Source organism: Diceros bicornis, chromosome 18 (genome assembly GCF_020826845.1).
Source record: "Diceros bicornis minor isolate mBicDic1 chromosome 18, mDicBic1.mat.cur, whole genome shotgun sequence".
In the NCBI taxonomy this organism is placed as follows: Eukaryota; Metazoa; Chordata; class Mammalia; order Perissodactyla; family Rhinocerotidae; genus Diceros; species Diceros bicornis.
In genome coordinates, this window is record NC_080757.1 from 1149878 (window position 1) to 1177296 (window position 27419).

The 27419-nt window shown below is 58.7% G+C and overlaps 1 protein-coding gene across 1 annotated transcript in view; it reads left to right on the plus strand.

The window, feature by feature from the left end:
• The first annotated feature begins 380 nt into the window (after positions 1–380).
• RAI1 (retinoic acid induced 1) overlaps positions 381–27419 on the plus strand; it is an 80724-nt gene continuing 53685 nt past the window's right edge. The window contains 1 exon segment of the mRNA XM_058559521.1: positions 381–1591. The gene's annotated coding sequence lies outside the window, so the exon portion shown is untranslated.

The following is a 27419-nucleotide window of genomic DNA, read 5'->3' on the forward strand; positions in this document are numbered from 1 at the left end:
TGTCTCGGCCTTGTCCTCTGCTGTCTCCGGGCCGCGACCCGCCTCTTCAGGCAGCCCTCGCCTCGCGCTTCTGGGCTGTTCCCGGATCTCCCAGTCTCAGTCCCCTCTGCTCCCAGCCCATAGGTGTCTCCCCAGGCCCAGCAGGGTCCATCAAACCCAGTACCTCTAGGACCGCGGGGCCGTCAAGTGTCAGGATCTCTAAGCTGCGTCTCGGGGGCTGGGGGCGGCGCGGGAGGAAGGCCCCCCCATATCTCTGCCTTCTCTCCCCCCCCTCCTCCGCCACTATTCGTCGCGCTGCGCCCCGACCCCAGCGCAGCCTGTTCGCGCCTTAAGCGGCTCTTCTGCGGCGGTGCGATCCCCGATGCCACGCGGACCCCCCTCCCCTCCCGCCCGGGCTCAGACCCTTCCGCAGAATACAGCCACACACAGACCGCCTGCAGACACACATCACAGCCTCCCTTCGAACCACAGCCCTGCACAGGCGCACTGCCCCCTACACGCTCAGACCCACAGCCCCAACAACCGCAATCCCACTCGCAAACAAGCCCACACGGATACACAACACTCCTCAGACATACTTGGGCCCACGCAGACACAATCTCATACACACGCAACCTCACACAGACACAGCCCCTCGGACACACACAGCCCTACACAGGCACAGTCCCACCCACGCAGTCACACAACCCCCCCCACCATAAACAATCACACACAAACACAATCCCACGCAGGCACCGCATCATTTAGTTCCTCCGAGACCCAGAAACACATTCACAAGCTCGTAGCCAGACCTCCAAACCCCGTGACATTCACACGTAGGACAAACCAGAAATATACAGCCACACTGATACACACACGGACCTAAACGCACAGCCAAGAGCTCACCCACTGGCTCGTAAGTCACTGGGAAAATATTAAAGCGTTCGCTCCTTCCCCTTCTATCTCTGACGCGCGCGCGCGCATACACACACACACGGAGACACTCACCCCCACCCCCAGTCTCTAAGCGCCTTGGAGCCTCCTAGCCGGTGACCCCGAGCCCCCGCGGTGAGAGCCGAGAGAGCGTCTCCCTGGCGCCCCCTCCTCCTGCTCCCTTTCCTGAGCTCACCACTCCTCCCCTCGCCTCCTCGCTCCCTCCCTCCCCCCAACCCCTCCCCTCCCCCGCGTCTGGGGCGCGGGCTGCGCGCAGCCAAGCCCCCTCGTCGCGCGCCCGCATCGCGCTTGCCGAGTGGATGCGGCCACGGGGCGGTCTCTAATTACCTCCTGTCCCCCGGCGGCCGGTGAATAATGGCTACTGAGGGCGCTCGCAGGGGCTGCTGAGGAGGAAACGCGGGGCGCGAGAGGCGCGGCGCGCGCGGGAGCGCGAGGGAGAAAGGAGCGAGCCCTGGGCCGCCGCGAGCGGCGGGCGGAGAGAAAGGAATCGTGCGAGCGCTCACATTTTTTTCTCCCAAGGATCTCATCTGGCCGCCGCGTTCTGGAAGAGGCGAGGGGGAGAGCGCGCGCTAGAGGAGGCGGAGAGAGACGGCGCGGGGAAAGGGAGACGGCGAGACGCGCAGTGCTGGCGCCCGGGAGACCCAGGAGGAGCCCGCAGGTATTGTTGGCGGCAGAGCTTTGTGTCTTCGGGGGACCGTTCCGGGGCGCGAGGGCTCCCGGAGCCCCCGGCCTGCCGCCGCGCTCAGACCTGCCCCAAACCCGGGGCTGCTGGCGGGGGTCGCCTCCTGCCGCGGGCACCCCTCCCGCCGAGCCGAGATCTTGGCTGGCGTTGCAGATTTGCCTGCTTTGGGGTTTTCCATGCCGATTGAGGGAATCGGTCTCTGGAGAAGGAATTTCTTTCCTTTTTGTTGGCCGCAGTTTGGTTGTGCTGGGGATTCCCCCCTCCCCTTCCTCCACAATACATTGGTGAGAGGTCTTGGCGACAGTGGCACTGGCGGAAGGCAGGGGGCTGAGAGGGCGGGGCTGGTGGCCGCCGACGGGGAGGTGAGGGATACCGGAGAAGGAAGGAGTTTTGCTCAAGTTCGCAGTCTGCGCCCTGGAGCTGGTCTGGCCGGGGAGGGCCGTCTGCGCGCCCTGTTCTGCTCCAGGCAACCGGTGGGAAACTTCCCGAGAGCGCAGCCTCCCGGGGGACTCGGCGCCCCCGACGCCTCCAGGCGCTTCCTCCGGCCGCCGCGGCCCCTCCTTGCCGCCCGCGAGTGCTTAAGGTCGCGCTCTCCCCACCCCCGCCTTCCTCCCTCCCCCGGCGGCTTCCGGATCTGGACAGAGCTGGAGGAGCAGCTTCAAACACTTCCCCTGGAGACCCCTCCCCACTCCCCGCTCTGGAGCCTGCCCGGTGGCCCCCCTGCCCTGCCCACCCCCGCCTCACGCGCGCCGAGTGGCCAGGCTGACAATGAAATCTCGCGCCTCTACCGTCGGTGGGCGGCGGGGGTGGGGGGTCGTAGCCCGGTCTCTCCAGGGGCTGCTGACTCCGGGCAGGGGGAGGAGGAGGGACTTGTTTGGGTTAGAGACGGTGACGTCGGATGGCGCCCTGCCGGGAGGGGGAGGGGGCGAGGGCACCGTGGAGGCCCGAGGCTTGGGTTCGTGGCCGGGGGTCGTGGATCCTAGCCCCCCTTGGGCTTGGTGATTGGGTGGTGACTTCAGGCACGTCCAGGGCCCCTCCTAACCCCAGCCTCCTCCCCCCAACTCGGCCTCCTCCCCTCCGGTACAATGCGGGCTTCAGAGGTGATCCCGAGGGTGATGTGTGTGTGTGTGTGTGTGACGAAGTGTTTGTCTCCTGCCATCCAGAGCAGACGCTGCTCTGGTGACCCGGAGATCCGGACGCCTCGCCCCCTCCCTCAGGGGCTGGGGGAGGGGAAGAAGGGGGAGGGGAGTAGTGGGAACTTCTCCTTTTCCCAGTGGGGCCATGGGAAGGGAGTGCTAGCCCAGAGCATTTCTGGGGACCACAGTCTTGAGCTGGGGGCTCAACTCAAAGTGGGGGCCGCAGGATCAGAGGCTCCTCAGCACTCAAAGCTCCCAGATCCTTTGCTGCTTTGGGGGGTCGGGATGAAGGGCTAGTTGGAACGGGAGTGGGGGCGGAGGAGAGTCAGTGGAAATCTGCCTTAATTGGATTCCCAGGGGAAGCCGAGGGGGCTAAAGAGGGCTCCTCCCCTCTCTTGTCCTGAGGTGGGGAGCCAGGGCCAGGAACCGAAGCCAGGGACCCCAAGCTGGCCACTGAGGCAGGTGAAGGAGATCCTCCCTACTTAAAGAGGGGAATCCTGGGGTGGGGGTAGGGGGACAGACTGTCTTCAGGCTGTTCTGTGGCTTGGTCCAGGAATAGAAAGAGTTAACCCTCCCCAGAAATCTCTCAGCCCCCACACAGCGGGGACACAGTGTCGGACCTTTTGACGTGCTAACAGCGTGACACTGGCTGACAGGAGCTAGCAGATTCCGTACCCTGTGCTCCCCTTCACAGCAGCCGCAGCCAGACAGGACCTGGCTGGGTGGTGCCTCGTTCAGGGGCCTGGGGGAAGCGGAAATCAAATCCAGAGAGGGCGCCCAGCCAGGCAGCGGCCTTGTGGCCCCGAGGGAAAAGGGGTTACATGCCAGGCCCATGGGAACTGGAAAGGGAATTGCCATGGGAGCTGGGTGGGCCGGGAAGGGGGAGGCCCCTTTAACACTTTGCCCCAGTCCCCACCCCCACACTCACTAGGCACAGCTGGAGGCCTGGCTGTCAGGGGTGAGGGTAGGCTGTGAGACCCCAGCGGCTGAGGGAGGCCTCTGCGGGGCCAGGGAGGCAGTGCCAAGCTGACAGGACTGATTCTGCTCCCTGGAGGCCTGTTATGGCACAAGCCCCGGGGTGTAGTTATTCGGGGCTGTCTTCCCTCCCCGACCAGAGTCCCTGTTTTCTGCAGGGGAGAGCCCCTCCTGGGGGAGCTCAGAGGCAGAGGCCTGGCCACCATGGGCACTCAGCTTTGACTGGACAAGCACGGAGTGAATGGATCAGTAATGAATGAATGAATAAATGAATGGAAGGGGAAAGTTTCTCAATTGGAGGCATTTAGTCACTTAAAAAAAAAAAAAAAAAAAACCTTTTAGGTATATACATTTAAAAACGTGGTTCATAGAAAATCTGAAAAAATAGGGAAAAAGAAACCAAAGGTTCCTGATGGTCTTAGCAGGCTGTGACAATGTTAATATTTTGATGCGTTCTTCTCAGTCTTTTTGGAGTTGGTGGATGGTTTGTTTTTTAAAGACTTGTCATTCTCTGTATTCAGATGTATATCCTGCTTTCTTCGTTGGCGCTCACAGGAGCCTTTTCCTGTTTTGTAACCAACTCTTCATAAACACCAGGTTAATGTCTTCAGGCTTTTCCAATGGGGTAGATGTACCACCATTTACTTAATATTCCCTTTTTGTTCAACATCCTGGATGCTCCTGATGAATGAGATGGTAGTGGATATATTTTGTGTAGAGAGCTTTTTTTGCTGCTTAAGATGATTTCCTCAAAATGACACTGCTGATGCCCAAGGCTGCTATGTGCCTGCGGTGGAAGAAATGGGCTTCTCGTTTTTCCCAGAGAAGTGGGACACTGTTCTCCTCCCTTCCCCACAATCTAGAACCTTCTGTCAGAACTGAAAAGAGCCTTGGCAATGAATCACCTGTCTGACCCCCCTCCTTTGACAGAGGAGGAAACGGGAGCCCAGAGAGGGGAAGTGAGTCCCAAGGTCGCACAGTAGTTGCTGGGCTTTGCAGCAGCCAAGAACCAACTACTGATCTGTCATTTTGGTTTCTACACCTGGCAGGCAAGAGTCCCTAGGGGTCCTTTAGGCTGACCTTGCCCATTTCACAGATGTAGGCACTGAGACCCCAAGAGAGGAGAACCACCTAGTTTGTCCCTGGTGTCGCTAGCTGGAGCACCAGACAGGCTTCTAAGCCCTTCTGTGTCATGCACACTGGCCATGTCCACAGGATCTGGGGCCACCCAAGTTGCTAGCCTGTGGTTGGCCAGCCGTGGGCTCCCTGTTGCCCCTCATCACAACTCCTCCTTCCTCTTTGCCATCCCGTTTTCCAGCAGGGAAAGCCAAGGGTCCAGAGCAGGTGGAGTGAGAGTGGAGGGACTACAGAGGTCAGAGGACCCCCGTGGTGTGCCCTGCCCCCGTGCCTCAGTTTAGTTGTCCAAAGACCCAGCTCCGAGTCTGTTCAGGAGCTAGGGGCAGGTGTTGGCAGAGATATCCCCGTGGGGGAGCGGGGAAGGACCAGTTCCGTCTTAGTCTTAGACCTGTCTCCCTCTGGTCTTAGATTGACCCCGGGAGGCCTTCTGGGGAAGAAGGGGAAAGATGGAGGGTGAGAAGGAAGAGAGAGAGAAGAGGAAGACTAGAAGTGAAGAAGGTGGGAGGCAGAAAGGGATTAGAACAGAGGGAGACGAGGTCGGGAAGGAAGAAAATAGGGGAAGGAAAGGACCTATTTAAAATAAAGAATAGAGAAAGTCCTCTACCCCAGCCTCACTGGGCACCCAGAGGGTGCCCGTGCAGGTGTTGGGACTGCCCGGTGCTGGGTGGCCAGGAAAGGCTGGACATCGGGGTGGGCTCTGTCAGCGCTGAGTGGGGGGGCCAGAAGGATCCAGACCAGGTGGGTGGCAGGGAGGCATACCTCCGTGGTGGCTTCTCTGTTTGTCAGTTCCACCAGGGGGCAGGTGGCAGGGCACCCCCAGGTCGGGGGCAGGGGTGCTTGTAGAGACAAGGTGATTGTGGCTCTGACTTCCCGTTGCAGGACAGGGACCTTCTGTTGCTCCCGTGTCAGCACGCTGGCAGGCCGTCAGGTTGGAAGGAGCCCTCCCATGCCCAGAAGTGTGGGCATTTGGGCATTTCCGTGGGGTGTCTCTGTGCTTGGAAGCGTCCCCGAAGGCGCGTGCGCATCCGTGTGTGTCTGATCCTGTTTGTGTATTCTTGGGGGTTGATGTGCCTGCCAGCCTGGGTGTGTGTGGCCGTGTCTGTGTGCCTCAGATCCTGTCTGTATATTTCTCAAGGGGCTCTTTGCCTTCCAGCTTGGGCACGTGTGCGTGCATGCATGCCTGTGTGTGTGTGCAAATCTGTGTGTGTCCCTGTGTGTGCTGTGTCTGTGGGTGTGTGCACGTGTCTGTGAGTCTCTGATCCCATTTGTGCATTTCCTGGGGGAGAGCGTGCCCCCGAGCTTGGGCACGTGCGTGTTTGTCTGTGTGTGAGCACACACTTCCCTCCTGATGGCCCCAGGAGGGATCCAGGCAGCAGGCTTTTGTGCTGCTTTCAAGGTTGCGGCTGGGTGGGTGAAGGGGGGCGGCCTTCTACTGGGAGGGGTGGGGGGGGGGAGGCAAAAGAAAATCTTAAAAGACCGTCTTCCCTCTGGTCTCCAAGGAGATCAGCCTGTGAAATGATCCACACGTTAATTAAAAACGATTATATCCTGATTGAGCCATTCCTGCTCCCATCCCTCAGCCAGGGAGAGGAGGAAGCTGAGACGGGAGGATGCAGAATGGGGCAGGGTCCAGCTGCGGGGCACAGGCAGCTCGAGCCCCAGCCCATGGAGGGGAGCAGACCTTGGGGGGGGTCCACGGCAAGCTGTTGAGGGTATGTGCCTGGGGCAGATTTGACCTGCTCCTTTAAATTTTAAAAACAACCCCTCCAGGTGGTGTTCTCTGAGGTCCCAGGAGCTGGGTGGCAGCCACCAGGCCCCATGGATCCCCACTCCTGTGCTGGGCACTCCGCCTGTCGTTTGCACAGATCCTGAGTCAGCCTTTGTGGTTCCAGTTTTACACAGAAGTGATGTGCTTGAGGTCACAGAGCCAGAAGTTGGGGACCCCAGGCTGGACCCAGTCCTCTGACCCCAAGGCCCAGATCCCCTTCCTAGCTCCCAGCTGCCCCAGACTTCCACGGTGAGGGATCGCCTCTCTACAGGACTGCTGGGGAGCTGGGGTGCCCAAGGACAGGCCCTGTCATGCTCTATGGCACCTCTGAGATTGTTCCTTTCTGAGGTCCAAGCTGCATGGAGTGGAGGGCTGTGATGTCCATTCGTGTGGAGAGCCAGATGTCTCGCCGGCCCTGGGCAGCTCTGGTCTGACTCGTGTCACCTTTGCAGCCTGAGCAGGGCCTGCTACCCCTCCCTCCCACTGTCCCCCTAAAGTGGCTGAGGATTCTGCAGCAGCCTAGCCACACGTGCCCCTCAGGGCTGGAGGGCCCCCGCGTACCCACACTCCTGAATATATGCCAAGACCTTTCTGGAAAAAGTCTGGGCCTCGTCGTGCTCTGCTTCGCGTGCTTCTCTGGTCTCCTGTCAGCCCTGTGAGGACTGCAGTGGCAGAAAAAGTAGTCATAATAACAAACCAGGTGACCACTCAGCCTATACTCCAGCATCAGGTGGTGTTGTGGTTCGTAAGAGTGGTAGGTGCTCGAGTGAGCCGGTTCACCTGGGCATTTGTGGGGCCCTGGCTGTCCAGAAGGGTGGCTCGCCGCTCTACCCCTTCCCGTCCGCACACTTGTTATGGGCCTGTGTGCTGAGCCCAGCTTCTCTGAGAGGAGGAGACCTGCCTTTAGGTCAGCCACACCCAGAAGCCCATGAGAGCACCGACCACAAGCAAGGGCTTGCTTTCCTTTTTTGAGCCTCGGTTTCTTCTTTGTGCAATGGGGATCAGAGCTTTTTCCTGACAGGACTGTTGGGAAAGTAAGGAAAACCAGGTCAAATTTGTTCAAGTGCCTGGCGGCGTGGGGACGCACAGAGGGGCTCATTAAGTATTCATTTGTGCATCTGTCCATTCAGGGCACCTGTGTGTTGCCACAGCAGGGGCCTCGGGTTGGCTGGCTTCTGGGGAGGGAGACCCGCTGTTTCTCCTTCACTGCTTTCTAGGAGACAGTCTGGGGTTGAGGTGACTGTCATTTCAGTAGGAGCCTCCAGGGGGCTAAGAAGTTCGTTGGACCCACCTGAAGCTACATTATCAAAGGTAGAGTGTCTGGGAAAAGGGAGGGGATGCTCCTCCTGCACCAGGTCCCACATTCTTAGGGGGACCCTGACCAGGGGGTGGGCGCTGGAGCCAGAAATGATGTCTTGAGGAATTAGAGGGGCAGAATGGACCAGAAAAGTCAGCATCCCCTGTTCCCAAGGGCAGAACTGGGAGAGAGGCAGGCAGATGTTGGCTCATCCCGTAAAGAGCCATTCGCACTGAGGCAGGCAGACACGTTCTGCCTGCCCCAGGTCACCCCTGCAAGGTGCTACCTTCCAGGAGCACCTCGACCTATATGGAATCTACCTTCCTGCAAAATCTCCCCCTCTTGCCTCTCCCAGGGCCTGAAATGCCTCCTTTCATCACTGCGCAGGGTCAGAGCATCTAGGCCCTGCTTAAAATGCAAATGAAGTGATCAGAAGGTGAACTCATGTTTGCATAATACAGGGGCCGCCAACCTCTAGGCCCCGCAAGGCCAGTGGGCAATGCTAATGAGGGAGTGGGAGCCGCCTGGCCCTCATGGGGTGCCGCAGCTCAGCTCTGCCAGGAGGGCATCTGAGGATGTAGCCCAGGGTGCCCGTCACCCACCTTCTCAGGAACCAGGATTCAGAGATTTACATGACATCTCCTAGTTTGTGTGTGTTGTCACCCAATCTAGCAATCTGCTTGTAGCCAGACTTGGACCCCGGGCCGCCAGTTTGCAGCCTCGGCTTCCTAGCTGTTGCGCAGCAGTCACTATAACCGCCCTCGGTCTGTGGAGCCCTGAGAACAGTGTGCGATGCCAGCCTCTCGCACATCCCACACTCGCCCCGGGCCTTGTTAGCCGTCTTAGAGGTGACGGTGTGGGAGCAGAGGGCGTGGGTCCAGTGGTACCAGGACCCGAAGGAACGGGTCAGCCTGACCCTGTCCGCGCGGCTTGCCGCAGCCTCATCCCGTCCTCCTGCATGCACAACCAAGTGCCCACAGCTGCTCCCCCAGGCGCAGTGGGGACCGGTGTTGGTGGGCATCTGGTGGGCGCCTGGTTCACAGGTTGAGGTTTGTTTCCTTCAGTCCTTCATTCAGCGCCCAGCAGACGTTCGCTGACAGCCCCATGGGTCTGGCCCAGAGGAGGCACATCCAGACCCTGCCCAAGGCGAGTCAGGGTGGGCCTCCCGGAGGAGGGGACAGGGGCACTGGGTCTGGAAGGGGGAAGCATTTGACTGCAGGAGGAAGGGCATTGGCGGTACCACACAGCATGCCCAGAGGCCCGGAGACGTGAAAGGGCCAGGAGAGCTCTCGAAGTTCAGACGGTGGGAGTGGGGGAGGCAGAGGCAGGAGTGGAGGCTGAAAAGGAGTCCAAGGACTTGACTACCGTCAAGGGGTGAAGGGGTTTGTCCCGAAGGCAGTGGGAAAAGGACGGCGCAGGCAGGGAGCCCAGCAGGAGCAAAGGCTCCGAGGTGGGACCTCGTGGGACCCCTGAGGAGAGAAGCAGGGCGATCAGAAAAGGACCGGGGTGGGCCTCAGGTGGTTCTCCCTTCAGGGCCTCGGTTTCCTTCCCCGGAACTCCCGAATTCTCTAACTGGTGGGGCCTGGACTGGACAAGAGCTTCCTCCTTCCTTGCATCCTCCCTCGCGGCCCACTCCCCATGGAGCCGTTGGGCAGGACTGGGGCCCTCTCCAGAGGGAAGCGGGGACCTGAGCCTGGAGCAGCTCAGCCCAGCCCTGCAGCCGGTCCCCGAGCCCCGGGGGGGATTATTAAGTCTCGGCTGGGGAAGGAGGTGGCGGTCCTCAGGGACCAGTAATTGAAGCTCAGCAGATTGTAATTCCCTAAAAGAAGGCTGGGCAGGAGAGAGAGGAACGGAGGAGGCAGGAGGAGGAGCGCTGGGGAGGAGGGCAGCCTGGGGGTAGGAATGATATCTGGAATCCCATTGTTCAGCCAGTCCTCTCTGCCAGGCATCCTGGTGCTGCCCACCCCCCCAGCACTTGGTTATTTACAGTCTTCAACCCCTCCCCTTTCTCCCAGGGAAGGGTTCCTGCCATCCCCATTTTACAGACCAAGAAACCGAGGTTTGGAGAATTCAGGCAACTCTGGTTCGGGGCCCTGTGGGATAGGAAGAAACTAGGCTAAGGAACCCAGGTCTGCGTTCTGGCGTCGCCCTCCTTGCTGGGTATTTGTGAGGGGGCTGGCACAGCTTAACCCCAGGGAGGCTTGTCCTAACGGTGGAGTCCAGGCAGGGCGGACCTCCCCGCACGTCTCATGACACCCCTCACGTGTGGGGTCTTCTGTCTGGGGGCGGGGGCAGGGGGAGCTGGCATCATGGCTCACACTATGGTGGCTGGAGGAAGTCGGCCATCCAGGGCCTCTGTCCGACCCTGCTGTTCGCTTACTCACCTGCTGTGTGATGCAAAGCAAGAGCCGCCCCTCTCTGGGCACTTCCGCATCTGTACAGGGCTCGGATTATCTCGGGGTTGCTTGTAGCCCCAACAGTGGGCTGGGCCAAGGAGAGCAAGCCCTAACAGTGAAGGGAGCTAACCTTTGAGAATCCTGCTCCTTCCTTCCTCCCTCCCTCCCTCATTGATGCTGCCAGCGCTCCTGAGCCCGTGCTCACTGTCAGGGGCTCCGACTATGGGCACTATTATCACCCCTGTGTGACAGAAGAGCACACTGAGGCCCAAAGAGATCACTGCTGCCTGGCCAGCTCCTGGCAGGTACACCACTCTTCCTCAGTCCTGTTGCCAGCCTTTGCCTCTGCGAAAATCTGACTTTCTGTTTCTCTTAAAGAAACTGACAGGTCACAGCTTGGCCCACACGCCCACAGGACCCTGCAGGAGAGCTGAGCGGAGACTGCCTGACAGGGCTCAGCTGCCCGGTTCTCTCCGCCCACTCCATCGAGTCTGCCCTGCTGAGACCTGGATTCCCATCCTTGCACTCCGGCTTTCCATGACCTTGGGCAGATCATATCTTTTTTTTCTCTTTTTTTTTTTTGCTGAGATAGATTCGCTCTGAGCTAACATCTGTTGCCAGTCTTCCTCTCTTTTTTAATTTTTTTTTCCCCTCCCCAAAGCCCCAGTGCATGGTTGTATATTCTAGTTCTAAGTCCTTCTAGTTCTTCTCTGTGAGCTGCCGCCACAGCATGGCAACTGACAGATGAGTGGTGTGGTTCCACAACCGAAAACAAACCTGGGCTGCTGAAGCAGAGCACACCGAACTTTAACCACTAGGCCATCAGCGCTGGCCCCAGGCAGATCGTATCTTTGAAACTCATGTATAAAATGTCAGAACTGAGGAACTAATTCCAAACTGGGTCTTGAAGGTGTTTTCCAGAAATTCTTCAGGCAGAATAAAAAAAAGGAGACAGTGCCCCAGGTGAGGGACTGGCTGGGGAAAGACAAGGAGGTGCAGGGGGCACAGAGTGCTCAGGGAGTGTACCAGCTCTCCTCGCCCCTTACAACGTGCCTGGCAGAAGCTGACCATGAACGCCAGCTGGGTTCTGCTGGTTCTGTAGCATGATTCATTCATTCCCGTCACTCATCTGTCCCTCACAGCCTCCCTGATAGAACACCATTGTGGGGCTTTTATTCCCACTTTCAGTGGATGAGAAAAGTGGAGTGCACAGAGGGCAGGTGACATGCCCTGGGTCCCAGCAAGGGCAGGACTCCGACAAGGACCCCTTTTCTTGACTCCCAGTCCAGTGCTCATTCTGATCTAAGATACTGTAAAAATTGGCTCTTAGGTGAGCTGCTTTTTCCTGTGCATTTTAAAAAACGCTCTTTCAGTTAATATGCGGGTGGGATGTCGATCTTCTCGTACATAACCTTTTGCTGAAGAGACAACGTGCGATAAAGGGTCCCAGGAGAGCCAGTGTAATTTGGGCTGTGAGGGGCAGAGCATACCAATGCAGACGCCTCTCCAGAAGCCCAGCTGCGCCCGCGAGCTGGGAGACCTGGGGCCCCCTCTCGCCGCACCCCCTGCCAAGGCCTGGCCCGAGCTCCCTCCCATCTTGGACCCCGGGACCATGTGTTCATTCAGACTCACGTTTGACTCTTTGCCTTTCTTTTTTGCTCTCGCATTTTGAGTTCCTTAGTTCCTAGAGAAGGTCTAGGTAGAGAGAAAAGGAGTCTCCAGGAGCCAGAGGGATTGGGAGCAGAGGGTGGGTGTGGGACGGATGTGGAAGCTCCCTTTCTAGGCAAGAGCTGGCCAGTTGGGGGGTGGCAGAGAATGGGGCCCACGCCGAGGGCAGATTGAAGGGCATGTTCAAGGTCTGTTAGTGTCTGCCCTTGGCCCCAAAGGATCAGAAAAGGGGACTGGGGAGGTTCCAGTTAATTGAGGCTGGTTCTAAATTGGGAGGCTTAATAAATGATAATTATCCTTCCCTGGGAGCAGACCAGAGCTAACCAGTGCTGGTGGCAGCAGAGATCAGGGGTCAGAGTCCCTTCCCCCTCCCCCCACCTGGAGGCTCTGAGAATTTCCACCTGCAGAGGTGTCAGGGACAGAGCTGGTACAGACTGCCTCCTCCTTCCTTGTATGTGGGTTCAGGGCATGGAGGTGTATTACATGCCTGCCTGTGTGTCTGCACGGGAGGTCCTTGGACACGCACGGGGCCGCATCTGTGTGCCTGTTTGTGTGTGTGTGTGTGTGTGAGTGTTGGTACTTGCCCACCCTCCACTCAGCTGCCTCCAGTCCCCCTTCCCTCAGAACAGCTGTCCCCCTTACCTCTCCCACCTGTCAAGGGAAAGGAAAGAGAGAATCTCCATCGAAATCTCAGCACAACATGGGCTTTGCAATGCCCATGTTGAGGGGCTGGAGAGCAGTCCCTGGCTGTGTGGACAGACGTGGCATCCCTGGGTTTCAATTCCACCCAAAGAGGAACTTTCTGTCATTTAGAAGTGACCCAGAAGTGGCCTGGGCTGCTCCAGGAGGGAGTGAGTGCCCCATCTTAGTAGGTGTGCAAGCAGATGGCGAATATGCACCTTCCTCTGTTTTGTGGGCTCTTCTAAGCTCAAAGTCCTGGGGCTGTGAATTTCCCCAGTTGGCACACAGCAGTTACTGAGGCTGCCCCCTCTTGCCAACCCAAACTGTATGGAGGGACTGACAGAGGGCCTCTGCCCCTTGGTGTACCCAGGACTTGTCCCAGAGAGACCCAGGGAATGTGGGTGAGGACGGTCGTGTGTGTGTGGTGTGTGACGGTGGATTTGTATGTGTATCTGTATTGTGTGTATGCATTTGTGTATGTTCTGTGCACTTGTGTAGATGGGGCTGCACGTGTTGAGTGTGGGTTTCCAGGTTGTGAGTGTGTATTGTGTGTGGCTGTGAGGGGTGGGAGGTGGGGTGGGGGTGGGCATTTCTGTGCACTAAGTATTGACCTTGAAGTGTGAGTGTGTGCACTTAGGCTGATGGGCATGTTTGTGGCAAGGGTGTGTCTGTGGGGGGGCTGTGCTGAGCCCCCCCGCCAACTTCTTCCTGGTCCATTCCTCCCCACCCCAGGTTCCTCTCACTGCCCCTGCCCCCAGGTCAGACTTCGGAGGCTCCCACCCCAAACCCTGATTGTTCCTACTCCCCACTTCCAGGGACCTTGACACCTGCCAGCCAAGCACTTGACTTCATCCTTGCTCCTGGCACAAGAGCAGGCCCAGCAGGTGGCCGAGAGATCCCAGGGGACCGTAGGGACAAGGAAGAAGGGGAGGAGGCCACCTGGTCACTGCTCAGCCTCTCCCTAGGAGGTCCTAAAGGAATTGGGTTTCTGAATTTCTGCAGCATCTGGTCCAGACAGGAGACCTTCCTGAAGATACCATGGGCATTCTAGACATGAGCTGGAACATTGCCAGAGGTGGAATGTTTTTAGAAATGAGACGTGCATTCTGGAGACAGGATGAAGATGTTTCTAGAGACGAGATGGAAAGCATTTCTGGAGGAAGGGCATTTTTGCAGATGAAATAACATTTCTGGAGGTAGGACAGGGCATCTTCTGGAGTAAAGATGAAGCTTTTCTGGATTCCAAACATTACTAGAGATGAAACATTTCTGGAAATGGAATATTTCTAGAGATAAACTGTAGTACCTCTGGAAGTGGAGTGTTTTTGAAGATGATGCTGGAGTATTTCTGGAAATAAAATAGGGCACTTCTGGATTTGAGGTATTTTTAGAGCTGAAATGGAACATCTCTGGAGAAGGGATGTGATATTTATGGAAGTAAAACATTCTTGGAGCTAAGATGGAGCCTTTATAGAGAGCACTGGCATTTCTGGAGATGGGTTATATTTGAAGATGAGACGGGATATTTCTGGAGGTAAGATGGAACATTCTGGAGCTGAGAATTTCTGGATTCAAATGAAGCATCTCTGGAGAGGAAATGGGTCATTCTTAGAGAAAGGACATTTTTGGACTGAGGATGGAACATTTTTGGAGATGGTGTTTTCTGGAGATGAGGGGGACATAGCTAAAGCTGGCTGTTTGGAGGCCTCTTGAGGAGTAAATGGGGGCTCCGGAACGCCCCCTACTTGTGACCCTTGTCTTTAAGGAGATGTACCCGAGGCCCAGAGCGGAAGCCCCTGCCCAGGCCCACTCCTCCTGTGAGTGGCAGGGCAGGCCTTGTGGGGACCTTTCCAGAGCCACCCCGCCTCCGGGCCTGTGCTGGAACCCCCCCCTCTGGAGGCCACAGCCCTCTCAGTCCTGCTCTTGGGGTTCCCACGCCACCCTCATGGGGCCCTGGTAGCCTCAGGCAGTGACTGAATGGTTACATTTAATTTAATTCAATTTCGTGGAGCCATCTGAGGCTTACTCCCCAGCCCCCTCAATCCTTTCTCGAGTCCCCCAGTGTCCCCCTACCTTGGAGCAGCCCGAGGTTGGCCCTTTTTCAGTAGAAGGATGGCGGAGGGGCTACAAGGCTGAACGTGGGCAAGTCCCAGGTTCCTGCTCAGGTCCAGGCTGACCTCGGGGGTGCCCAGCCACCTCCCCCCACTCCAGGGAAGCAGATATTGAGGCTTGTCACCACTTGAGCTGGCCTGGAGCCCCGGAGTAATTATTTCTCTTACTTAATTGAAATTTCAGCCTCAGCGATCCTGCCTTCGAAGTGAGGCAGGCACAGAGACCCTGCGCCTGGCCGGGGTGGCGGAAGGTAGGGGGCCCCCTCCCCTGTCCCCAGAAGGAGGGAGGCAGTGCCAGGCTCCAGGCCCTAACACTGCTGGTGGGCATGGGGAGGAGGGCTGCAGCTCAGGGAGACAGAACCAGGGTTGCCTTTGGTTTGGGCAGTTACGGCAAACTGCAGTTAAAAGGCCGAGCCTTTCACCCTTGACCGTTTGGGGTAAGGTTGGGAGCAAGAGGGGCTCTGGCCTGAGGCAGGTGTGGGATTACAGTCTGTGGGGGCTCCTGAGCCAGGGTAGCATGAGGGCGGGCGTGGGCTCCCAGGAGCACTGCTACCTCCTCTCAGGTCTGACGGGATCTGAGGGGGTGGGCTGGGGGCTGTGACTCAGGCCGAGCCGGCCCTGTTCCTGGTTCAGGGCTGGGTGAGGTCGCTGGCCTGGTGGGGTAGGGGGGGCTGTGGCTGGGGGTGCAGCTGAGGAGCCTGTTTTCCCAGCTGCGGTCGGGCTGGGCGGAGCATCCGGGCTGGGAGCTGGGTCACCACAGGCCGGGCACACACGCGCGCGCGCGCGCGCGCGCGCGCGCGCGCGCACACACACACACTCTCTCTCTCTCTCTCTCTCTCCCCCTCCCCTCCCTCCCTCCACCTGGGTGGTCCCTGCCACCCCACAGGGCCTTGAGCCTGTCTGCTGGTGGGGGCAGAGGACTCCAGGGGAAACAGGAGAAGGCCTGGGCTCCAGACGGTAGGGGCCCGTCCCTCCTTGAGCTTCTGGGGATGGCTCTGAGGTGCTGGGGCTAAATGTTGAGGCTGCCAGTTTCCACCCACATTTGTCCAGACTCAGGCAAACCTAGGCTCCATTGCAAAGGAGCGACTGTGGTCAACTCTGGCCCCTGGTGCTTACAGGGGGCCAGAAAGCCTGCTTGTGGCCCCTGGGGTCTCAGTCTTCCCCATCTGGGAAATGGGATTGTGGTCAGCCTGGGGCGTCTTCAGGGCTAAAATACGTGCACGGTGCTCAGTGCTGTAATCGTGGGTTGTCCTCCTCACTGTTATTGTTAATAAATGTGCCCAGGCCTGAGCAGGCCCAGCCCTGTACCCTGCATGTGCGTGGTAGGAGCTTGGGGGAGCGGCAGCAGCTGTCCTCACGTTATTATTGAGGTGGTGTTTTCTCACACCCAGAAATGCCTGTGGGGGGGCGCTCCCTGCCCAGGCAGTGGCCTGGCCCCCCCCTTCCCTGGGCGGGCAGGTTGTGTCACGAGGGAGACTGAGGCCATTTGGAATGAGGAAGGAGTAGGGGAGGGATCTGCCTCCTCCTTACACACCGGCTCACACACGCACACACTGGGCAGTCACACATCCATTAAGTGCTCTCTGGAAAAACCATTAAGATGAGAGCCATGCTCAGCAAGGCCGCGTCACTGCAGCCTGACTGACCCCTGGCTCCAGAAGCTCACAGGCGTCTTCGGTGTGGTCTTCGGTGGGGGCAGGCTGTGGCTGCCCTCCACACTGGAGGGGGCAGAGATGGGAAGGGTCAAGTCAGCCCCAGGAGCTGGGAAAGTGAAGAAGGCGGGTGCAGATGAAAATGAACTATCCCATTTGCAGTCCATTTGCTTAGAGGGAGAGGAGGAGGGCAGCCACAGGGAGAGAGGGGGAGGGATGAGGATGCAGAGAGCGAGTCTGGCAGCGAAGGGTCGCGGCCTGTGGCACAGGCCGTGGAGCCCGGACTTGCCTCAGCTCGGAAAGGCTGCCACGTGCCTCGGCTATGGCCCCTCTGCCTGCAGAGCTTGGGGAGCTCTGCTCTGTCTCAGCTCCAGACACAGTCCAACAGCTGCCCCCTTCCTCCTGACCTCTGGCTGCCCCCACTGGCCTCCCCTGACCCACTGCTTGGGGATTTTGAGGTCTTAATCCACCACCCGCCCTGATCTGGGCTCGGTCCTCCATGCAGTCGGGGGCGCAGGGGACTGGAGCCCCAGAAGCTGCCTGAGGTGGGTCCCAGGCGCCAGCCTAGCCTGCCTGTCGTTGCTGAGCTGACCTCCTCACCTTGGGCTCAGACGGAGGACAGCCCCTCCCCCGAGCACACAGAGCCGGTGGAGCTGACATGACTCACCTCACTCGTGGTACAGACAACTCCCTCTCCCTACTGAGGGGGCAGGGGGAGGCTCCTGATGCTGCAAACACCCCCACTCCGCAGGGGAATCACAGGCCCGGCGGGACCCCTTCCCAAGGGGACAGCCAGGGATCCAGACATCAGCATCCCAGAGGGTGGGGCTCACTCCCCTACAAGGGCCAGGCCACCTGCTTCGGGCGCTGGGCTTGGTGTCCATTTAGAGCCTTGGTAGACCCTGGGCGGGGGAAAGGGCTGTGCAGACACACAGGATGTAGACCTGTGGAGTTCCGAGTCAGTGCTCCTGCCTGACCCCAGCTGCTCCCATGGCCTCCCTTTGGGGAGGACGCTGGCCAGGGGGCCCCAGCATCTTCTCCATCCAGAGGAACCCTAGGTCCCAGGGGCAAGTAGGTGCTCTCTTCCTCTGAAACACCTCCTGGAGGCTCTGAACCCTAAAACACAGCCGCCCCTGGAGAATTAGGGTCACCGTCCCTCCTGTTGCTCCCTCCCCCAGCCTGATGGAAAAGTGGGTCGTCCCCTCTAAGCCCTGGAGATGGCCAGGTCGGGGAGAGACCTGACATTGTGTCAGGGGCTTCCTACAGGTTGTCGCGTGAGGCAGCAAAGCCAGGCTCAGAGAGTGAAAGAATGTGCCCCAGACCACGTGGTCATCAGTGGCCCCGCTGGGATTTGAATAGGCCTCTCCAGACCACAGCTCCCAGGGAGAGAGGTCCAGGCAGCACGGGCCTGTGGGACAATGCTATTTTTTGTATTTATTTCTGACCCCCACCCCGTTACCCACCCCAGCAGGCCCTGGGACAGACCCCCATCTTGGTTTTCCCCAGAACAAAGCAGCCTCTGCTAGACGTGCTGGAGCGGAGGCTTCAATCAGCAGGTGGAAGGGGACTCCATCTCGCCTTTTGTTACTCACGGAGGAGCGAAGGGACTGGATGTGCCCTTGAAGAGGGAGAGAGGAAGCGAGGAGGGGGTGGGAACGTGGAGAGGGCAGGGGCAGACATACCTGAGGGGAGACACTCCACCCCCGCGAGAGCAAGAGCCTGGTCACCATTTTAGTATTCAGTACGCACACACACACTCGTATACACGTATCACACATGCACACTCAGACGTCACTCCCCTCTTCCCCCACCACTCTCTGAGGTCCCCTCTGAAACTAGAAGGTAGCGTCTGACCAGCAGAGAAAAAAAGAAAAAGGAAAGAGAAAAAGAGAGATTAGTGGGAAGAAAATCCGACTCTGGAGTTACCTTAGTTACCAGCTCTAATGACTCTCAGGGCGGGCTCGGCCACCTTCCTGCGTAGGAGGACCCTCCCTCCCGGGCCCCTCCATCACCCCATTATAAGACGGGGCCCTTGTTCATGAGTTCTGTGGCAGAAAGGGAAGAATCAAGGACTTTTCAATAAGAGAGAACTCCCTGGGTGGTTTTCAATAGTTGCTTTTTGTGTGGCAGTGAGGGACTCGTCCTCTCCTCGGCGCTGTGCCCTGCCCGCCTCCCTCCGCCATGGAGCCGCCTGCTCCAGGGTCTCCAGATGGATGAGCTTGTTTCTCCGGAGCCCAATCCTTTATTGTTCCGACCTTTCCCTCCTGACACCCTCAGCTTAGCAAAGGCCACGGGCAGCCTTTGCATCTCAGGAAAGCAAGAGAATCCTCGAAGTAATTCTAAAAAGGCTTAAACCTGAGGAGTGGGGTCCAGCGCAGAGCCCCCGGTTCCTGTCCTGTGCCGGGAAACGAAGGCACACGGGCTGCATTCGCATCCGAGTGCTGGGCCTGCCCACCTCAGCCAAGCTCACGGCCATTGCTTTGGTGCCTGCGAAGGGGCGTGACTGGAGGAAAGCCTGGCCGAGGAGGGATGCCCACGGAAAAGGAGGGAGACAAGCAAATCCGTCTTATCAGATGCTGCATATCTCAGGAAAGCACATTTCAGCGCTTCTGTCTTTTGGCAAGCTGGTCCTACCCTTTAATTTTCTAATAAAAAGGAATTATGTTGCTGAAGAGGCAGTAACCAGCTTCATGTCAGTGTCTCTTGTAAAGACCATAATTCCCATCGTGGGTGCCTGCCGGCTCCAGGGTGGGGGGGTGGGTTCCTGTGGCCACAGGTGATGCTGAACAGGGGCCAAGGGGCAGGGACGTTGGGGCATGAGGCAGATGGCAGGCGGTGCCATTTGGCTTTGCCCTGCTCACCCCACCCTGGCCCCTGCACCCCAGCCCAGCCTCAAGCCACAGTTCCAGGCTTACTGCCGATGCCCCGGGACTCACAGCAGATACTAATAAATAGTTGTGGTGTGAACGAATGAATGAATTCTTACTGCTGAGGCCTGGGGTAGCTGGCAAGCTGCCCGGAGGGTCGGATCTTTGTTGAATGAATGAATGCCTGCTTTCCAGAGTCTGAAGTCACCTGTCTGGAAGAACTTACCAACCCTGCACCCTCCCAAACCCCTGGCACTGAATTCATTGGAAACTTTGCCAAAAATCATCTTTTTTTAAAAAAAAAATAATAACATGCGTTCCTTGTTTCTTTGTATGTGAAGTTGGCAGTTTATGTTCGCACAGCTCTGCGCCTGAGTCCCCTGGAGGCACAGGTGGGGCCCACCCCTTAGCTCTTCCTCCCATCACTGGGAATTCTGTTCCTCACCGGGTTTGGGGTTTACTCCATGGGACCTGCCACACACACTGTTCTGCAGCCCTGAGGGGCTCCTCAGCCATCCCCCTGCCCACTCTCTAGCCTGGGGCACAGGAAGCACACAGTAGGTACTTATGTAAGTGCCCTGTCTCTGCAGGGTGGACACGTGGATAGCTTTTTTGCTGTTACAAATATCTTCATTCCAGGCCCAGTTTTAAACAAGCTCATGTGGGCAGAACACTTCCCACAGGCAGGCACTTGATAAATGGTAACCTTTGTGATTTAGAAGGAATCTGTACTCAGTTCCAAGCTACTGTGTGCGAGGCCCCCTAGGCCTTGGGACCCACGGTCACAGAGGGGTGAGGAGGCGCCTGAGCAGCAGCATCCAGGAGCCCAGCTGCCCCTACCCTCCCTTCCAGCAGCTCATCACTGCTGGCAGCCAGGCACCATCAGACTGGCTTATGCCACCGGAAATGCCAGGGCATGTGGGGCGGCAGATCTCACACGCAGCGTTCTCTCTGGGGCTGCCCCCTGACCCCAGCCCAGGTGTGGAGGCAGCTCCCTGCGCCTGCCCTGTGTCCGGGTCCCAGGGTCCCAGGCGCCAGGCTGCCGTGCTTCAGCAGCAGACGTGGAAGCAGCCCGGGGCTTGTGTGGTCAGGCACTTGGAGGACACGCACAGAAGTGCCCTGACCTTGGGCCTGTCTGAATCACAGTCCCTGGCGGTGGCCAGGGAATTGAAACTAGCAAGCCCCTCAGGTGCTGCCGATGCCGGCCAGGACTGGGAACCAGCATGAGGCATAGTGGGATCAGGGACATCTTTTAGCCTGGGCAGGGCCTAGTCCTCTCTGCAGCCCCCTCTCCCCCTCTCCTAGTGGGAGAGCCGAGGGGCTCGGGGTGGGGAGGGGAGATGGAAGTGAGAGCAGGTGGAGGACCAGTGGGAGGTGTTGTTTCCCAAGGTTCTGGTTTGGCTGGAGAGACCAGTCACCCCCTGACGCCTGCATCTTCTCGGGCACATAGTGGGTGCTTAAAGACTTTGCATACAGACAGGAGTGACTGTGAATGGTGGCACCTGGGCATATGCTGACTCTGGAGGCCCTGCGGGACTTTCTCGTGGACACCCAGCTTGGCTGGGGAGACCCAGTAGCCCTCCTGGGTAGTGTGGTTCCGATGCCCCTGGGGTTCAGATGCCGCATATCTGCCTTGGGAAACTCTTCCCTGCTCTGAGCCTCCTCTGGCTATTCTGTAAGGTGGGCCAGGCTGTCCCGGCACGTCCAGGGAGGCAAGGCCGCTGCACAGAACTGGGTCCATAGCAGGCGATTTCTTGGGAGTGGCCTTGGTGCGTTTTCCACTCAAAATCATTTAGTTACAAAAGGAAAGAAATGGTTGTGCATAGAACAGGAAAGAACTATGGAGGTACACAAATAATAGGTCCGAGTCCCTCTCGAGGCTGTCCTGGACGTGGCTATTTTTACTAGTTTAATGTGGGCCATTTGACAGTTCTTTTGGTGCACTGCACCCACACACTGGACTCTTTCCGGAGACCCTGTGTGTGGAACCCGCGGCATGTAGAAATGACTCGGACCCTGCCTTTAGGTGGCGCTCACAGTCCTGCTGGGGAGACCGACTGGGGAGCTGAGCAATGATCCTTTGCTGGGGAGCCGGCTGTAAGTGATGAGGCAGGGGGTGCGCAAAGGGACGAGCTAACGGTGGGCGGCAGGGTCGCTGGGGAGTCGAAGGGCTGGACCGGCCGTGGGGTTTGAACTGGGCCTTCGCAGACGCCTGGAAGTTTCTAGGTCGCCAAAAGAAGAGGGAAGCATGGGAGAGCACGGGGGAGAGGGAGGTGGTTTGGGACCGCGGACTTGGGGCCCCTGTGCGAGGCCCGCGTGAGAGCCGGGCGGGGCGCCGCGGTGCGTCCTCCTGTGGCGGGAGCCACTGCCGGCTGTGGATGGGGCAGGCCCCCGGGCGGGGTGTGGTTAGGGGACGGTCCCTCCGCGGCCGGGGCGGGGGGCGGGGGAGCCCGGGCGCGGGGGCGGGGGCGGGGGCGGGGCGGCCGTCCGCGCGCGCTCGGCCCGCGCCCCACCCGGCAGGACGCCCTCCACCGCGCCTGGCACCCGCGCTGGCAGAGCCGCGGGCGGAGCCTTTGTGTCCCCAGCCCTCCTTCGGGGACGCGGGTGTGACCGAGCCGGCAGATGCCCCGCGGAGCCGCTGCCCCCGCCCGCCACCTCTCACGCCCAGCTGTTCCCCAGAAAGAAAGGGTTTGTCGCAAAGGGCGGAGGGAGAGGACGCGCTTCCGCGCCCAGCCCATCTGGGAGCCACGTTATTTTCCTGATTCGAGGAAACATCTGTTCGTGCCTCTCCTTTCGGAGCGGCGGGCAGCAGACCCAGGACGGGGGAGCTTGGCCGTCCCTGGCGCTGGGCAGGAGGTGAAGAAGGTGGGCTGGGCCCAGACCCCCTGTCCTGAGGGGTGTAAGACAAGCTACCACCATCCTCTGCCCGATTTCCACCCATCCCGCTGCTGCGCGGCCTGCCTGCGTGCCTGCCTCGGTCCAAGGGGCCTCCTGGTCAGATGCTCCCCAACTCCTTCAGGATGCCTGTGGCTGTCACTACCTCCCCCGAAGGCGGGGACTCCTGGGGCAAAAACCGTAGCCTCCCCCAGCGTGCCCTGTGTGTTTATTGGGGGACCCTTCCTTATTTCCCACACACACAAGCCATGTTTGTGAAAGATACAGCTGCCAAACTGCATTTATTACATAATGATTAATTCATTGCCCCATTTCTTATTAATCAAAGACATCCATAACTGCCTATCTGAGCTTGGGGTCGGGGGAGATAGCCAGTGGGGCTTTGAGCTGACAGCATTCCGGCCCTGAGCAGGGGCACTGCTGGATTTGTGTCAGTGTGGCCGCTTTAGGGTAAATGCACAGTACTCCTGAGGTTTCTGGAAGAAATGGAGACAGCTTGTGGATCCCCACACATTGTTGTCCCAAGCCTCTGGGCCACCTGGGGTGTTGTATCACCCTCTCTCCAGCCAGCCCTGAGCTCAGCCTGGGTACTTGGCACTTAGCCACTGGCTCCCCGGTGGCTTGGTGGAGGATGAGGGAGATGGAGTGGGCCTAGAGAGGAGGGAGGAGACTGGGGGACCTGGGCTGAGGTCAGGACTGTTCTGGGCAGAGCTGGTCCTGAGCCAAGAATCTCGGGATCCAGGGGCATTTGAGTTGCTTGTCCTCTCGCCTTCCAGGAGCAAGGCAGGCTGTGTTTTTAGCTCTTGGGACAGATGAGGAGGCTGAGGTGGGACCTGTGCCATCCGCCCCTTCTTTATTTACTCTTCCAACGCTGACCACACGGCCCAGCACACACCAGGAATGCCCTGCCTTCAAGGTGTTCACAGTCTAGTGGGGAAGGGCACAGATGCCCAAACAAATCATTGCTGTCCCCTGTGGTGTCACGCCAAGGGTTGCCCAGGGAGCTAGGGACCAACCAGAAGGCACCTAACCAAAACCAGGGGTGTGATCAGGGAAGGCTTCCTAGAGGAGGTGCTGCTGCAAGAAGGTTGGCTTTTTTTGGGGGGTGGTGGTGAGAGGGTCTGCCTTTAAATAACTACTTTGTGCCATATGCCATTAGATGTTTTTCACATACATTGTCATGTTTAATTTGCACCAACAATCCTGTGAGGTAGGAAATAGCTTCCGCATGTTCTCAATGAGTAAGCTAGGGATCAGAGGAGAGGTTGCTTGGCCAGCTCACTCAGCCTGGATTAGAACTCCAAGCAGTTCTTAAAAGATGACAGAAAAGATGTAAGGAGATGAGAGGTGAATCTGGCACACCTGGCAGAAGAAACAGCGAATGCAACAGCATGGCGGTGGGAGCAGCCATGGTGTGGCGGTCTGCAGTGTGGAGTGAGCAGAGCCGGGCTCAGGTCGTGGTGAGCCTTGAATGCTGGCAGCGGAGAGCTAGGGAGCCACCGCAGGTCCGTGAGCTGAGGGAGTGATATGGTCCCACTGCAAGTCCCCAGGGGCTCCAGCTTCTAGGTAGACCTGTGCCAGCACCCCCTGCCTGCCTGTGCCCTTTTAGGTGCCTCAAAGCAAGCACACCTCCCAGATTTGATGCCTCTTTTCCTGCTCGCAACCTCAGGAGACAGCAGGCAGCCCGGCATGGAGCATCAGGGAAATGCCCAACACATCTGCCCCCAGAGGCCTCCTGGACCTCTCCTCAAATCCTGCAGTGCCCCTCTCCACTCTCCCTGTCCAGGAAGAAATTGAATGGCGGCCAGCATCTGCCCGTCAGCAGAGAGTTCCCGCTCTTAGCACCAGCTGGCAGAGCGGCCTCCAGGGGCAGTCCTGCCCGCCTCCCCAGAGAGCCAGCACTTCCGCTGCTGCCTAATAGCTCTCCCGGCTGGAGCCGATCCTTGATATGTAGCCTGCGTGGCAGGGCCTTTAGGAGCAGCAGCTCTCCCTCCCTGCTTCTGCCTCCTGAGCCCCAGAGACGGCCCCGCTGGTGTCCTCCCTCCCCCACACACCTCACACCTGAGGCAGAGGCTTTTCTGCCCACTTGCAGTAATGTCGAGGATGAACAAGCATCCTCCAGAAGCACTGTGCAAGTGGTGTTTTCTCCTCTGTGATCCAGAGATGCCCTGTGAGAGGCATTATTAGTGTCACCTCCATTTTAAAGATGAGAAACCGAGGCTCAGAAAGGAGACGAAATGCAGACCCACTGTGCTGGCCTCATCTTTCCCCCCTTGGTTCTAGGAAGCCGACCTGATTCCTCACATTGCAGGCCCTTTACCGCTGCTGGTCTGCCTGGAGTCCTCTCCTCCTGTCTTCTCTCTTTTAGATCTCATCTTAGTGAAGCCTTCCTGCCCCAGTACCCTGCCCTTAGTTATTTATTTACTAAGGATGCCTTTCTTGCCACACTGTAAGCTCCACAAGGGCAGAACTCACACCCTCTGTATCCCCAGGACCCAGCATGGGGCATATGGAGCCCATAAGCCCTCGTGAATATTTACTGAATGAGTAAATGAGTGAATGGGTAAGTGAATCTCGGCTAGTTAGGGTAAGGCTAGCTGCAGTAACAGAGAGACTCTAACATTTCTAGAAGTTTATCCTTCACTTGGGAGGGTAGTGAGTTTCTGGTTGGTGGACCGCTTCCGCCATGCATTGATGGGGTTCTGCCTTGCCCTGTGGCTGGGCATGGTCCTCATGCCTGGAAGGGGGCGCGTCACTTCCACTCATGTCCCATTGGCTAGGACTCAGTCATGTGACCATGCCCAACTGCAAGGGAGGCTGGGAAATGTAGTCCAGGTGTGGCTCCAAGGAGCCAACACAGGTTTTGTTGACTCCCAAGCCTCCCATCGCAGTGACTGTAATCACCAGGGCCGGCTTCTGCCGAGTCCTTACCACGGTTCTAAGCACTTTCTCACAATGGCCCATTTAGTTCTCACAACCACCCTGCAAGGTGGGTCTTACTGTTAACCCCATTCACAAATGAGGAGGCTGAGGCAAGAATGACCTGTTAAGGGCCAGGGCCGCCTCGAGGGCCGTGTTGTCAGGTGCTGCCTGCTCTGCTTCCTAAAGTCCACCTGTCCAAGCGCTCCCTAGAAACACGCACCGGTGTCCAGCTGAGACTGTCACCCCCGACTCCACACACCAAACACCGTGGGTCTTTAAATCGGCAGGCCAGTGTCCAGAGAAGTGAACTGTGTGCAGGCTGAGCCACAGTGGCTGGCCTCCCGTTTTCCTGGTCTTTGGAGGGCTTTGCCCTCGCCCGGGGCGGGGCTACATCCCTCTGAGGCTCAGCACTCTTCGTCGTGTCAGCGGTCCATTTTTTTATGTTTTTTTTGGTGAGGAAGATTGGCCCTGAGCTAACATCTGTTGGCAATCCTCCTCTTTTTCCTGAGGAAGACTGGCCCTGGGCTAACATCCGTGCCCATCTTCCTCTAGTTTACATGTGGGATGCCACCACAGCATGGCTAACGAGTGGTGTAGGTCTGCGCCCAGGAGCTGAACCCACGAACCTGGGCCACTGAAGTGGAGCATGCAGAACAACCACTCGGCCATGGGGCTGGCCCCTGTGCCTGTCCATTTTTGGAGGGCTTCTTTTCCTTTCCACCTCACCAGCTCTGGGCCTGAGCCCGGCACGTGTGAGTGGTGGGGTGAGTCCTGCCTCACCCTCACACACAGGGGAAGACGCATACGTGGCTCCTAACGTGGGCCGGTGACTCCGGGTTTTGTGTTCCCGGGCCCTTGGGACTGAAAAGTGCTCCTCCACTGGCCTGTCTGCCCCTGCCTCTCATCCCCCACAAAGGAAGGACGAGTGCCCTGGTGGGAAAGCCGGGGGGGGGGGCGCGGGGCAGTGCTGTGACAGGCTCTGGGAGAGAGGGAGGGGAGCGGACGCCTCCCCAAGCCAGGTAGCCCCGGCTTCCTGGAGGAGCTGATACCTGCTGGGCCTGGGAGGGTAAGGCAAGAGTCTGTCAGACTGAGAGATGGGAAGGGCATGCTAGGCCGAGGAACAGCTGTGCCAGGGCTGAGAGCCTGGCTGCCGGCCCCTGTCTCTACCCTAGCCTCAAAAGCCAAGTCTGTTGCCCAGACCAGTGGCCCAGGTCCTTCCTTCCAGCCTTTGATGAAGAAGGAATGTCTCCTGGTCTGTGGAGGAGGAAAGGAGGCATGGGAGGAGGAAGAAAGGAAGACTCTAAGGAGGGGAAATGCACAGATACTAACTGGGCTGAGTACCTGCTGAGGCCCCAAAGGGGCCTGGATCTTGTTGTCACCTCTCAGGCCTCGTCTCTTCTCCCCTTGTTCACCAAGCTCCAGACACACTGGCCTCCTTGCTCTCCTTCATGCACACGGATGCCTCAGGGCCTTTGCACTGGCTGTTCCCTCTGCCTCCAGTGCTCTTACTGAAGATAGTCACATAGCTATTCCCTCGCCCCTCTAGTCTTCCCTCCAGTGTCAGATGAGGCCTCCCAGCTCACCCTGTTTAAAACCACAAACCACGTCCCGCACATTCCCCATTCTCCTTACTCCAGTCTGTGTTTCCCCGAAGCACTTAGTCCCTCTAACGGCCTGTACAGTTTGTTTATTTATGTTTTCGCCTCTTGGCTGCCTCCCTTCCGCACCCCCCATGGAAGCCACCGGAAGGCAGGATTTCGTTTTCAGTCGGTCTCCGTCGGTGGTGGCTCTCCAGCCCTGGGCGCAGTAGGCGCTCAGTAAACGTGGAAGTCACGAGCGCATTCCGCGCAGGGCAGTGTGTGACCTCGCTTGAGAGACGCGGCGGGGGAGGCGAGGCCGCGGACCCCTGCAGCCTCCCGGCCCGCGGGGCGCAGGTGCCACGGCCACGGCGCGGCGCCCGCGGCCCCCGCCTTTGTGCTCGCCCGGCCCGGCCCGCCCGCCGCCTGATTGGCCGGCAGCTGCGGCCGGTGGGCGGGGCCCCCGGCGCGCGTGGCCGCGGTGGACGGGCCGGCGCGGGCGCGCGGCGGGGAGGGGCGGGGCTTCCGGGACAGCCCCCTGGCGTGGTGGGGGCGGTGAGCGCGGGGATGGCGGCCCCCGAACAAAGGACGCCTCGCGGTCGGGCTCCGTCTGTTGTAGTCTTTTCTGGCCCCCCGAGGTCTGACGGTGAGAGGCTCCACTGCTCCAGCGCCCCTAATCGTCACCCCGCGCTTGGTGGTCCGGGCCTGCCACCCTGTCCCTA